Below are 13,961 nucleotides of genomic sequence, written 5' to 3'. Positions count from 1 at the left end.
CCAGTCAGAGAAGCACAAATACCATATGATCTCACTCATATGTGAAATCTAATAGACAAAATAAACTGATGAACAAAATAGGAGCAGAGTCATGGATACACAGAACAGACTGACAGATCTCAGAGGGTAGGGTATGGGAGCTCTGGGGGAGATTAACCAATTAGACACAAACAATGATGTGGTAAAGGCCTGGGTTGGGACTGGGTGGTGGGAACAAAGGTGGGGGAATGGGATACATCTGTAATAGTGTCAACAATAAATAAAATAAAATATAATACAATAAAATAAAGGTATTCAAGACAAATATGGGGGGTATGGAACTATTAGTTCAGTGAAAAAAATCAGGTCTCTGTGGTAAAAGTCAACTTCCTAGTGGATATGAAAAAAATAAGCTAACTTAACATGTCTTTTGTAAGATCTTAATTTCTAATTGGATTTATACCATTGGAGCGGGAGGCATTACTGCATGGTAGTTAAGAGTATGGTCTTGAATAAAAAAATATGAGAATGAATATTGATTCTGCTTTTTATTTATAAGTTGTGTGATCTTGGGCAAGTTACGTTATCTTTAATTTTTATGAGTCTCAGTTTCCTTATTTGTAAAATGAGGACACTATTTCCTACCTCCCTGGATTGCAGGGGAGAGTGAGTTAATGAATCTGAAAATAGTATGACACATAAAATTGTACTTGGCATTCTCAATATTTTTTTCTGGATCTATTCTATACCTTTCTCTGCCCTGCATTGTGCCCTGGGAGGTAGACATTTATGGATTACATCAGTGGGTTCCATTGCCCTCTAGCTTCTTGTTGGGTTTGGCCAAAGAGAGTACCTAAAAAAAAAAAAAAAAAAAAAATCAGTGGCCTTAAGAGAGACTTTATAGTATTTGTTTTTCAGTTCTCTCTCTGCTGGGGTATAGTTGACAATGAATATGTTAATCTATCTAAGGCCACAGTTTCTGTCAGGCAGACCCCCCCTTTTTTTTTGGCTCTTCCCACCTCTGGGTGCTTTGCCTTCCCTGGATCATATCCCTAAAGCTTTGGATTAAATTACTCCTCTTGAATGTGTCATCTATATTCCTGCTAAAGTCCTGTCTGTTACATAGGTGCTGAATGAATTATAATTTTGGTATACTTTTCAAAGCAAAAAAGATAATATAGCCACTGTCCTATCTTATCAGGGTCAAACTGATAAGATAGGCTGCTATCACCAAAGTGGAAATAAAAGTTAAGTTCTCACATGGACCAGGGGTTAGGTTGTCTAGGAAATAAGAGCAGACACAGTTCATCATGCTAAGTACCAAGAGAAATATACACATGAGCAGGACAAGTTGCAGTTCAAACCCATGATTAGTCTATGTCTTCAAAGTCAACTTAAGTAAAAATGAAGATAAATATAATATAGTGACTATGACCATGGAATCTTAGCTCTACCACTGAACAACTGTGTGATTTTTGATAAGTTACATAACTTCTCAGTGCCTGGATTTCCTCACCTATAAAATGGGGGATAATAATAGTATCATCATCATCATCATCATCATAGGATTGAAGAATTCAATAAGTTAATGCATGTAAAGTGCTAGAAGAAATCTTTACACCCAATTAATAATTTGTAAATGTTAAGTGAAATAACTGAAATTTGTGTGGTCTTGGATTATTTTGGGAAAGGTTCCCCTTGGCCCAGGCTTCATATTTCATGGTAATGTACATGATATATCAGGCCTCCAGAAGTTCTTGCAAATTACTGTGTCCACCAAAAGAGATTTCATGGCACAGAGTACTTGACTGCAAGTGTTTCCAGCAAGAATGCAAAAATGACATGATACCACTTTTTGGTGCACTCTGGAAAGAGCAGAGGTTAAGTGAAGCACCTCTGGGCTTCAGAGAAGAGTATTTCCTGAAGCTGCTGGATAAAATATACACTCTACCTGTTGTCCCAAGGTCCTTTATATGCCATATAAAGTAGATAGAATAAACGTCATTATTTTATAAGCAACTTTATTTTATAAGCAACTTTACTTTATAAGCAAGAAAACTGAGGCCTACAGTGACACATGTAGGAAACAGAGGAGCTAGGAATCTGAACTAGCTTTGTCTTAGTCTAATTTTCTTTGAATTACATGATACTTCTTACATCTCTGATTTAGTTTCCATGATATATAATAGCTTTCTGTGTATATATAAATCAAAGGCTAAGAAAAGTACTAGCAAAACCTATACCAAAGGGAAAGAGTGTGGTGAACCAAAAGCCCTTCTCTGACTACATAGATGGATTTCAAATGCAGAAAGACCAAACAGATTCCCAAAATAAGAAGTAATTTCACTATAGTTGGAAACAACTGGAAATGAAACTGATGAGTATGAGAGAATTACACTTTTTCTCTGAAAAATACTCAAAAGTCATTGTGATCTCACTATACTTGGACAAAATCACACTCTTTATACCAATAATACTTTGACACATTGGCTAATTTTCTGTTTGGAAAATGAAACCCAAGAACCTGATGTTTGGATGATCTTGTATTTCTTAAGTGTGGCATATTTAAAATAGTGGAGCAATCCACTGCAAGATGGCTTGCAGGTAGTGTTCAAACATGGCAAAGTCTATAAATAGGAAGGAGACCCTGTCGGATTCTAGGCCTCCCTTTACTCTCATATGAGAACCTAGATGGATTGGTGATCTGGAGAACTTATTGAAAGCATTGCTAAGTATAGTCAACAAGTCCCCATGTATGCATGGCTTAGCATCACCATAACATCCTAGAGTACTTTATCACTATCACTTCGTAATTGCTATAAGAGTACAATTTCCCTGTCACAGGAACTACTCTTGTTTTCTGTATTTCAGTGATGTACTCATTCATTCATTCATTCATTCATTCAATAAATATGGATTAAGCCCTCAATATATACCATGCACTTTGGGGATCTAATAGTAAGCAAAAACACATTCAGAGTCTTCTACGGAATGTATGTACTAGAAAGGGAAAGGCATTTGACACCCATTGATTGCTGATGTCTGTGCTCATTTGAAAGCCCAGGCCTTTGCCCCATCTTAAAACAGAAGCTCACCTAGGCTGGTTTGGCTCAGTGGAAAGTGTTGGCCTGTGGATTGAAGGGTCCCAGGTTCAATTCTGCTCAATAACACATGCCTGCGTTGTGCGATTGACCCCCAGTAGGGGGCGTGCAGGAGGTAGCTGATCAATGATTCTCTCATCATTGATGTTTCTATCTCTCTTTTCTTCCTGTCTGAAATCAATAAAAATATATATATATTTTTTAAAAAGACAAAAGAAGAGCTCTCTGATTCTGATTTCTTTTATGTGATGTAAATAAAACTAATATTTACTAACAATCTCCTTTGTACCAGGAATTAGGACTTTCTCACCAAGGCTTAATCTCACCTAATTCTCACAGTAAATCTACTAGGATGTATTACTTATCCCCGTTCATATGGAAATGGAGAATCAGAGAGGTCTAGCAACTTGCCCAATGTCAGGTAGCAAGAAAGCAGCAGGAATGGAGTTTATTCCTTGATTTTGTTCCAGGGCTAATAATCCTCCTATTAAAAAACTAGAGGCCTGGTGCACAAAATTTGTGCACTCAGAGTGGAGGGTCCCTCAGCCTAACCTGTGCCCTCTTACAGTCAGGGAGCCCTGTGATCGATTGCCCCTGTAAAGGGAGGCCCTGCCCATCCTCTGTAGCCCCCTGATCAGTGGTCTGGACATTCCTCTTTGGGGGAATCATGGAGCCTCGTAATTGATCTATCACCCTGCCAGCCAGTGGCCTGGGCCTCCCTCTACAGGGAAATCATAGGGCAATGCCCAGGCCCCCAGCCAATCAATCACATTGCATCCTTCTCAGCTGGTCTGGTGCCAGTGGATATCATAGCGTGGTCGTCCAAAAGGTCGTCTGAACAATTGTTCTGCTATTCGGTAGTTCAGTTGATTTACATATTATGCTTTTATTATTATAGATGGTGCCTCAAACATTATGAAGTGATTGCTAACACAATATCACAATAGCTCAGAGAATAAAATGATCTTGGATACTCTTTATAGAAATTTTTATATTCCATATGATGAGCTCAAAATTTTATTCAGTAAAATGAAATAAATAATAAATTACTTAAAATTCATTCATTGTATTTTGCACCCAAATTCTGATCACAAACTAGCCTTTTAGTGATAGTTCATTATCTTGTACTTTTTCATATTTGGTTTGAAATATGATGAAAAGGTTGCAAAACTCTCATAACAAAGATGTATTTTGAAGAAAAGAAAACTAGAAAAACAAAAATAATTTTTCATAAAAAGGAAGGACATTATTTCCTTGAGGAATAGAATACTGTTTTGTAGTTTAGTTATGTCATTAGCCATCAAGCAGTGCTTCCCTGCTGTAAAAATATTCTCCATGAGCAAAGCAAGTTTAGATGTTTCTGACTTTGTTTTTATTAGAAACATGATTGACATAAACATGTATTACACCATGAATGAATACACAGGATTGTAGAAAGATTGTTGCTATATTCATTTTTATTTCTTCATTCCTGTCTCTTTTTTTCCTGCAACATCTTATCAGACCTTTAAGTTAGGAAGCTCAACAGTGCCCACTAGTGGTCAAATAAGAGAATATGCGATTACAGAGGAAAACCTATGGTTGAGATGTAGGCAGGAGACTCTACCAAGCATGTCAAACTCAAAGGCTAACCCAGGCCAGATAAATAAGGTTTAAGTTTCTGTGGGCCACAAAAAAACAAAAACAAAACCCACAAAAGCTTCAATTTTCACAGGAATGTAGGTTTATTTTGACAGAGATATGCTGAAAACAAAGGGCTGAAATAACTGAGTAATTGTTGACATAAAATAATAAAACATTTTAATAAAAATTAGTATTTTTTCTTGAACATTAACTTACCAGAGACTAAATGCACAAATTAATAAGTGTAACACAAATAAACTTATTTTTCTTGTTCTCCGAAAGCGAAATATTTCCTGTTGCACACACCAAACAAGTCAGTACAAGACTAAAGACAAGGCAATAGGCTGCTAAAATATTCACTTCTAGTATTAGAGGAGAGAAATGGTGTGCCTGAGCCTAAGGGAAATGAATGCAACATGATTATAGTAATCAGTCATTAGCGAACTTTGTAGTTCATTATTAATAACTGTGTGTAACAGGATATTGTAAAAACTAAGTTACAAAATTTTATTAAAACGTTTCTTACTTACCATTATATTGACTTGGCTGCAAAAATATTCCTTGTGGGCTGCATGCAGCCCGTGGTCCACGAATTTGACATGCTTGCTATAAAGGCTACCATATATGTTATCAAAATGACATTTTCAGATAATGTCCAGATTTAATGACAGATTAGAGAATAAGATTTTTGGGGGGAGGAAAACTCTATTCTAATTTTGCTTAATGAAGAAACCCTAATCCCATGTAAAATTAAAGTAACAATTTACTTTTAGAAACATTTTTTTAAATTGCTAAAACTTTTTTTTAAATTGTTGACACTATTACAGATGTCTCTCATTTCTCCCCTCCCATCCCCTGCTTTGCCCACCTCCACCCAAGCCCTACACCCTCCTCTCCTGGCCTTCACCACACTGTTGTCTGTATCCATGGGTTATGCATACATGTTCTTTGGCTAATCTCTTAACATTCTTTTATCTAATCCAGTGGTTCTCAACCTTTCTAATGCTGTGACCCTTTAATACAGTTCCTCATGTTGTGGTGATCCCCAACCATAAAATCATTTTCACTGCTATGTCATAATTGTAATTTTGCTATTGTTATGAATCATAATGTTCTCAACCACTGCTGTAGAGCCTAAGACCATTGGAAAACACAGATATTTACATTATGATTCATTAATGTAAAATTTTAAAAAGTACATTAGGGGCCAATAAATATTCAAAAAACTGGGGAAACATTCCCAAATCAGGAAGGAAAGTCACAAGGTATATATTATTGCTATGAATACAGTATTTTCTACTACTTACAACATATACAATGAAATGTATTAGATGCCTTCCTATCGCATGAAGTATGTATTCTCATAGAGTAATACTCGTACATATGTTATGGTTATGGCAGTATGTCATATCTATCTATATTAATAAAAGGGTAATATGCTAATTAGACCTTCCAAAAGTACTTCCAAAGAAAACCATGGTGGTGGAGCTGAGGCATAGGCGGTTGGGGGTGATCAGGCCAGGAGGGGAGAGCAGTTGGGGGTGATCAGGCTGGCAGGGAGGAAGTTGGGGTTGAGCAGGCCAGCAAAGGGGACCAGTTGGGGGTGAGCAGCCAGTGCAGTTGGGGGCAATCAGGCCAGCAGGCAGAGTGGTTAGGAGTGATCAAGCAGGCAGGCAGGTGTGCGGTTAGGAGCCAGCTGTCCTGGATTGTGAGGGGGTTGTCTAACTGCCAGTTTAGGCCTGATCCCACAGGAATCTCAGATTGGAGAGGATGCAGGCTGGGCTGAGAGACACCCCCCCCCCCCATGGACAAATTTTGTGCACCAAGTCACCACTAGTGTGTGTGTGTGTGTGTGTGTGTGTGTGTGTGTGTGTGTGTGTTAGAAGTTAGAAGCCTGGTGCATGAATTCATGCATAGGTGGTCCAGCCAGCCTGGCCAGGGTGAGAGGACATGGTCAGTTGGCTGCCCTGCCTGCTGGTTGAACTCCTGGTTGAGGGGACAATTTGCATATTAGCCTTTTATTATATAGGATATACACCGAGTGGCCAGATTATTATGCGTTCAGAGATCATAATAATCTGGCCACTCAGTGTATATTTGATCTCCTGGAGCAGTTCTTCTCAAACTTTAGTATGCATCAGAAACATCTAAGAAGTTTGATTAAGAGGCAAAAGTAAAGAATGTTTGACTTTTGACGCCAAGGCTCCCCTTCAGGACTGAAGAACCTATTTCCCTAGATGCTTGGAATGCTTTTCACTGTCTGGTATTAGCTACTAGTACTCATTAGGAACCTCCCTCAGTTGATGACTTTATCCAAGGTCATAACACATTCTTGACATAGGGACATCTGGGTTGATATATTTCAAATTTTGAATCCTGACATTCTCTGGAACCTTCTGAGACACTCCACTTTGTTAAGGGATGGTGCTTTCCCCTTATTTGAAGACTATTCAGAAGCTTCTCCTTATGAAGAAAACTTCCTCTTCCCAGAGAACTGACACATCTTACCTTATATCAACTAGGATAATACATAGGGTCATTCATAATATAAATCAGCTAGGACATGCTTGATAAAAAGAATATGTCCCAAAGAAGCTATATAGAACTTAGCTAGCATTTAATGTCTATATGTACCAGTGAAATATATATTGAACTAGGTTCTGAAAGATCTAGATTATGAATCTAGGATAGTGGAAATACAGTTGAATAAAGATGAGTTTAACAATAGGAAACCACTCTTCCAGGATACAGGAATTAACAATTTGTCAAGAACTCTGGGACACAGAGTAAACATATCAATAAGATTACTATTAGAAGTCTGGAGAAAATGATGACCCACATAAAATATAGTATTAAAAGACCAGAGATATTGGTCTCCTAGATATATTTATGTAAGGATAGAAAACATGTTCCACAGGTGAACCCAAAGAATACTCCATTTACTAAGGCAATAAAAAATGGACTGGTAAGAGATGTGTCAGCATTAATCAGAAGTTCACTGGTTGCTCTTCTCTGTAGACCAGGGCTGGTGGTAGGTGAGGCTGTCACAAAACTGTGCTCACCAATGGGAATAGGATAATAGAACTCTGAAATAATCAAAGAGACTGGCACTTAACTTCCAGAAACCAGGTAGATGCAATTATCACAATGAATATCAATATCAGAGTAGCAGTCAAGGGCCCTGACCATCAGAGAGCTATGAAAATGGTTAATTGCATACAATATTCCTAGTGCAAAGCAGATTTATAGCCAGGTATTGTTTATTATATAGAATCAAACAACCAAGATGGATGATAAGAAAGTTGAGGTCAGCTACCCTAATACATAAAAAGGCCCAATCCTATGCCTAGTTTCCAGATGTAGGACTGGTTTCTGACACAGAACCTGTCTGAAGGAAAAGCTGGTTCCTTAGAAGGAAAGACACTGGAATATCATGAAAATGTAAACTGTGAATTCCTACAGTCCTTCCCCCAGAAGGACACATTGCCACTTACTTGGGAACTGTATATTTGAAAAAGGTAATTACTCAGACATTTTGAAGAAGATTGGACACATTGTTCAAGTTAATATTGATTTCTGGTAATCCAAAGTAACATCATGGCCCCATTGTTGGAAAGGGGATAAATGAAGGCCAGCTAATAAATGGATTCTTTGCCTAGGACTGATACACATGGAGTATTATAAGACCATAGACCCATCCATTGATCATTCCCCTATTTCCAAGTATATAATGAGAATGGACACACATGGAAGTTGGTAAAATTCCTGTGAGGCAAGAGCTCTTGTAGTAGGAAAAGCCAAATGGAAAATTCGGAAATGTACCTCCACATAACTATACTTGACTAAGGTAGTAAAGAAAATTCCCATGTTGTTTGGTAGTACTAGAATGAAAGAAATAAATGCCACGTTTAATAACAAGAATTCAAGGTTGGTGATTCACAGATTTCCATTTAATTACCCAGTCTTATCTCCATAAAAACCAAATGAATACTCGAATTTGTAAAGTGACCATGTTATCAGAGCTTTGTATCAGGAACTGCATTCTATCTGTCCCATTAATTTTAAAGTTTGGGGAGGCCAAGTAGTTCATCATAAGTTGGAAGTGGTACATCTGGAATTGGGCATGAGCAGGGCCAGAGAGCACAAGTAAGTTGAATGAACAGGCTTCCAAGACTCCCATGTTATTCACTATTATGACACCAGCTCCTTTCTCTCTATTCATACTTATGGCCAATGGAGTAGGGAAAAGGCCAAGATTAGGTCATACTTGGGACATCTTGGTATATAGGGCACACAAATAGGTTGTTGTACAACCCCTTTCAAAGGTGACCTTGACTGGTAGTAGTAAGAAGAAATGTTTCCATTGGTCAGAGTTAGGGAGATGCATCTAAAGATCTACTTTGTGAACAGCAAAGTTTAGAAGCTTAAAGTTAGAATGTATATAGATGTATAAACAGTGTCAAGTCATTTTGTTAGCTTGTTAGGAGCCTGGAAGGAAAAGAATGGAAGATTAAGTGCAGAAGGTCAAGGGTAGAGCCATAGGGATGGACTTTTAGTAGTAGGTATGAAGTATGAATGTCTTAGTGTCACATCTTTAAAACCAGAAGAGAGCATAAACTCCAGAAGAGACATTAAATGATCAAGTGGATGAAATAATTTGGCAGATGATGGTAGTGAATCTTTGTCATCAGCCACTCTGGTGCTGGAAAATGGGTTTATATAAGGAATAGTCACAAGGAGATTTAAAAATTTTTGTTGTTAGGGTGCATTTTCCTTGGAGATTTTGGTTTATATGGTCTGGGGTATGACCTGGGCATCTAGATTTTTTAAAACCTCCAGGGTGATTTTAATATGCAGCCCTAGGTTAAAAACCACTGCTTTTCTTCTAATGACGACTGAAGAGTAAGATTCTCTTCATGAAGGAGAGGTAAAGGGTGTATTTTGGGTTGAACTATGTCCTCTGAAAAAATATGTTGGAGCCCAAACTCTCCGTTATCTCAGAAGGGGACACTGAAGACAGATTCTTTACAGAGGTAATCAAGTTAAAATGAGGTCATGAGTATGAGTCCGAATCCAGTGTGACTGATGCCCTTATGAAAAGGGGAAATTTGGACAGAGACATGCATAGGCAATGTGAAGATACCCAAGGTGAAAAAAGCCATCTACAAGCCAAGGAGAGAAGCCTGGAGAAACATCTTTTCCTCACAGCCTCAGAAAGAACCAACCCTGCCAATTCCTTGACCTTGGATTTCACCTTGGACTATGAGATAACACATTTCTATTGTTTACTAGTAGGTCACTCAATTGTCTGTCAATTAAACCTTTGTCCTTCAAGTTTAAGTATACAAGGGTGGCTTACAACTGGCAGGTTCCCCTTGTTCCATCTATCCTACCTATCCATGGATGGGAGCTTGAAATGAACTGGGTTACCAAACTGGTCTATATCACAGAATCTACTAGAAGGTCCAGCCATTCTGAGTATGACTATCAGCCAACATGTGCATTGGCCAGTTTAGGAAGTACACTCTGTCTGGATCAAGTACTGAAGTACCCAGGTTCTTCTGATACTGGCTGGCTGAAGCATATCCCTAAATTAAGCATACTGGGACTATATGCCACAGGTGGTCTACATGGTATGACACAGTATCCACCATGTGAAGCATGAGGCACAGAACATAATTGTTCACTTTCCTAGGCAGAGCCATCAGCTAAATATATTCTTTTTCCCCAGGCAGTATCATCAAATCACTCCCAAATTGAACAAAATTCCCATGTATTTCTCCAGCAGGAATTTTGAGATTATTCAATACAGAAGAGAGGTTACGACAGATTTGGGTTTGAATCTCTGCTGCTGCCAGTCATTAGCTATGTCATTTAGGATATATTACTTAACATCTCTGATCCTCACTTTCTGCATATGTAAAATGGGGAGAATTATAATATCTACATTGTAAAAAAATTTGAAGGTTAAAGAAAAACATGTGCTTAGTACAGTGCTTGGCACATAGTGAGCAAATGTTAGTTCTTCTTATTATTATCTTGTTTGACCTTGCAAATAAAGCACAAATTACTTCATTTCCAGTCCTACCACCACCACCAAAATATGCTTCCTGGTAACCATAAAGAATTAAGGCTTCTCAAAACAATAGAGGCAGTTTAACACATTGCTAATATTTTTCTTTCTACAGGGAAACATGGGACAAAGCTGATGATACTTCAGCCCTCAGAAGCACAGGGTGAGTAACTTCACCTCTCCTCATCCAACTTCAGAAATAAGGTCTGCGTTTTTCTCTGTCACTTCCATGTTCACCAAACTAAGGGATTAAAAAGCAGTTGTCACCTTATTTTTGTTGCTATAGTAACAAGAGTTCCTGTGGAATTTGTTGTTCACAGAAAATGTACAAATATCTTTCTTACAGGGGAGGAAGCTCGTTGGCCAGCCAGTGGTTCTGGGCCAGAGATGGGCACATGTTACTACTGTTTTTCTTTAACCTTCAAAATTTTTTACAATGTAGATATTATGATTCTCCCCATTTTACATATGCAAAAAGTGAGGATCAGCCGAGGAGGGAGCCATGCAGGTGCATAGCTGCCCATACCTTGTCAAACAGGCTTCCTCCAATCACAAGCCTTATTGTTACTGACATCAGCTGATGCCATAATTAGAGGTGGAAGTAGAGAGTGCACAGATGCAATAGGGACCACAGCATTCTGAGCCCATAAAGAAAAAAAAAAAGATAAATACTGGTAAGTGATTGTCTTACTCTGCAAAATTCAAACTGAATGCAATCAGCTATGCAAAAAAGCATGGGCATAGAGCTCCAGAGAGACAATTTGGACTTCCTTCCACTGCGTATATGATCAGACAGTGGAGAAAACAGGAAGAACTCCTTCAGATGCCAAAAATAAATAAATAAATAAATAAATAAATAAATAAATAAATAAATAAGACCTTAAGAGAAAAACCAGCAAAATGGAAAAACTTGGAGCAAAGGCTTAATACTTGGGTTATGGAGCAACACCACATTGGTTTATGTGTGTCAAGCAAGCTTATTCAATGTCAGGCAAGAATGTTTGCAAGTGAAATGAACATTGTTGATTTTACAGGAAAGGCAACATGGTGCTTCCATTTCATGAGTAGAGAAGGGTTGGCCATGAGAACATGAACAAAGTAGTTCAGAAAAAGCCACCAGTTTATGAGGTTCTCACATATATAGACAGTAATTCAGAAGACAGCAGTGATACAATAGAAACTAAATAAATTGATATGTCTGGAACTAATAGTAATTAAAGAAGAGAACAGTGATGCAACAGAGGCTGAATAAAGTGATATGCTGCATAATATCATAGTACTAGTATGTAAACATTATCTGCAGAAATTACTAAATAAAAATGTGTTCTGTTTTATGTTTGAAATATTGATTTCTTAATTTTGGGTTGGAAAAGTGGGAGAGGGGCATCTTATGCATAGGGGTGTCATATACATAGAAAAATACAGTACATGCCTCTGAGATTGTTTCCCCCTTTGTCATTCTTGAGAGCAAAGATCTCATCTTATTTTTGCTTTATCTCTTCAATGTCTGGAACATAAAAGCATAGTGGTTAAAAATATTAATCTTTGGCATAGTAGAGTCTGGTGCTTCCATCGCCATTTGCAAAGCTTCCTCTGCCCTGCAACTTTTGCCACCCTTGCCGCCATCTGTGTTGCTGCTACCTGGGGACCAGCTGTATGATTAGGCCACAATATTCATGAGTAAACATATACCTCAGTTTGTGCTATTTTTGGTCACATATTTATGAAGTTTCTGAAGAGCAGTGGAGATTATTGCCAGGAATAGGACTTTTTTGTAGACAAGTGAACCGTAAACATTCATCACTACTCAATCAAGAAACCACCATATGAGTGGTTAACCTGGACACAGAAGTGTTGAACTGAAATCTGCAGAGCATTTTACAAGAGTTCTGACCTGGATAGGGTAAGTCTCAGTGCACTTCCATTTTATTGCCTCAATATTACTAGATTGAAGAATTGTTGCTTCTTGTTAGGAGGTTCATTTCATTTCCCATTACTTACAACTTCACTCAAAGCACTGGGAATTTCAAATGGAGAATATTGAAGTAGAGTCAATTTCTTTGTATCATTTCTGTATTCAATGTTTAAATTCTTTCATAACCCTATTGAGTGTATTTTAACTAAATTATCATAGCTCAAATGAACCACCCAGCTCTTGTGGAAGTCAAATACAAGAACAGGAGATTTCTTATCACAATCCAACCAAATGCAACCTTAAACAAATTCATAGAGGAACTTAAGAAACATGGGGTTACCACAATAGTAAGAGTATGTGAAGCAACTTAGGGCACTACTCTTGAGGAAAAGAAGGAATACATGTTCTTGATTGGCCTTTTGGTGATGGTGTACCACCATCTAACCAGATTGCTGATAACTGCTTGAGTCTTATAAAAATTAAGGTTCCTGAAAAACCTGGTTGTTGTATTGCTGCTCATTGTGTTGCAGTCCTTGAGCTTTAATGCTTGTTATATGAAGATGCAGTACAGTTCATAAAACAAAAGCAGCATGGAGCTTTTAACAAGCAACTTCCATATTTGGAGAAGTAATGTCCTAAAATACAGTTGCACTTCAAAGTCTCCGATGGTCATAGAAACAACTGTTGCATTCAATAAAACAGGTGCCTGATTCCATTGCCTTGGAAGTGGAATTTAGAGATAAGACCTAATTTGTTATATGTGTTAGCCAACATGTTGGCTTGGTGAATAACTCTAGTGATGCTTCCAAAGAAGTATTGAGAAGCAATTTTACCGGCCACAAGCTTGACAAAATTACAGCCTCTATGTTTTGTTCTGATCAAACTATTTTGATACTTAGCAAAAGATTCTTACTTCTCAACATTTAAAATGTGCTTATTATTACCAATTGACTTTTCCTGAAATCATGCAATATTGAGTTATGTCTTTAAATCTATTCCCACACCAGAATCTTACCAATATATTGTACTAGGGGCCCAGTACATGAATCTGTGCACCTTGAAAGGAACTGTGGGCTGTGAGGCTGCAGTGGGCACAAGGGTCGGTGTCAGCCCATCCTCTGCACCCTAGCCCAGCCTCTTCTGCAGCAGCCCCCATCCCTTCTCTGCCAGAAGCCCCACTCCCACCACCACTGCTTCCATGCACTAGTGGCACAGAGCAATTGGGGCTGGCATCAGCAGCAGGTGTGACAGACACCTGCCTGCCCTGATC

The 13,961-nt window shown here is 38.2% G+C and overlaps 1 pseudogene; it reads left to right on the top strand.

Moving 5' to 3' along the window:
* The first annotated feature begins 12,575 nt into the window (after window positions 1-12,575).
* On the top strand, window positions 12,576-13,459 carry LOC118722063 (annotated as a pseudogene).
* The last annotated feature ends 502 nt before the right edge of the window (window positions 13,460-13,961 follow it).

Source organism: Pipistrellus kuhlii, unplaced genomic scaffold (assembly GCF_014108245.1).
Source record: "Pipistrellus kuhlii isolate mPipKuh1 unplaced genomic scaffold, mPipKuh1.p scaffold_m20_p_19, whole genome shotgun sequence".
Lineage (NCBI taxonomy): Eukaryota > Metazoa > Chordata > Mammalia > Chiroptera > Vespertilionidae > Pipistrellus > Pipistrellus kuhlii.
The sequence above is the reverse complement of the archived record's forward strand: the minus strand, read 5'-3'. Positions and strand labels throughout refer to the sequence as shown.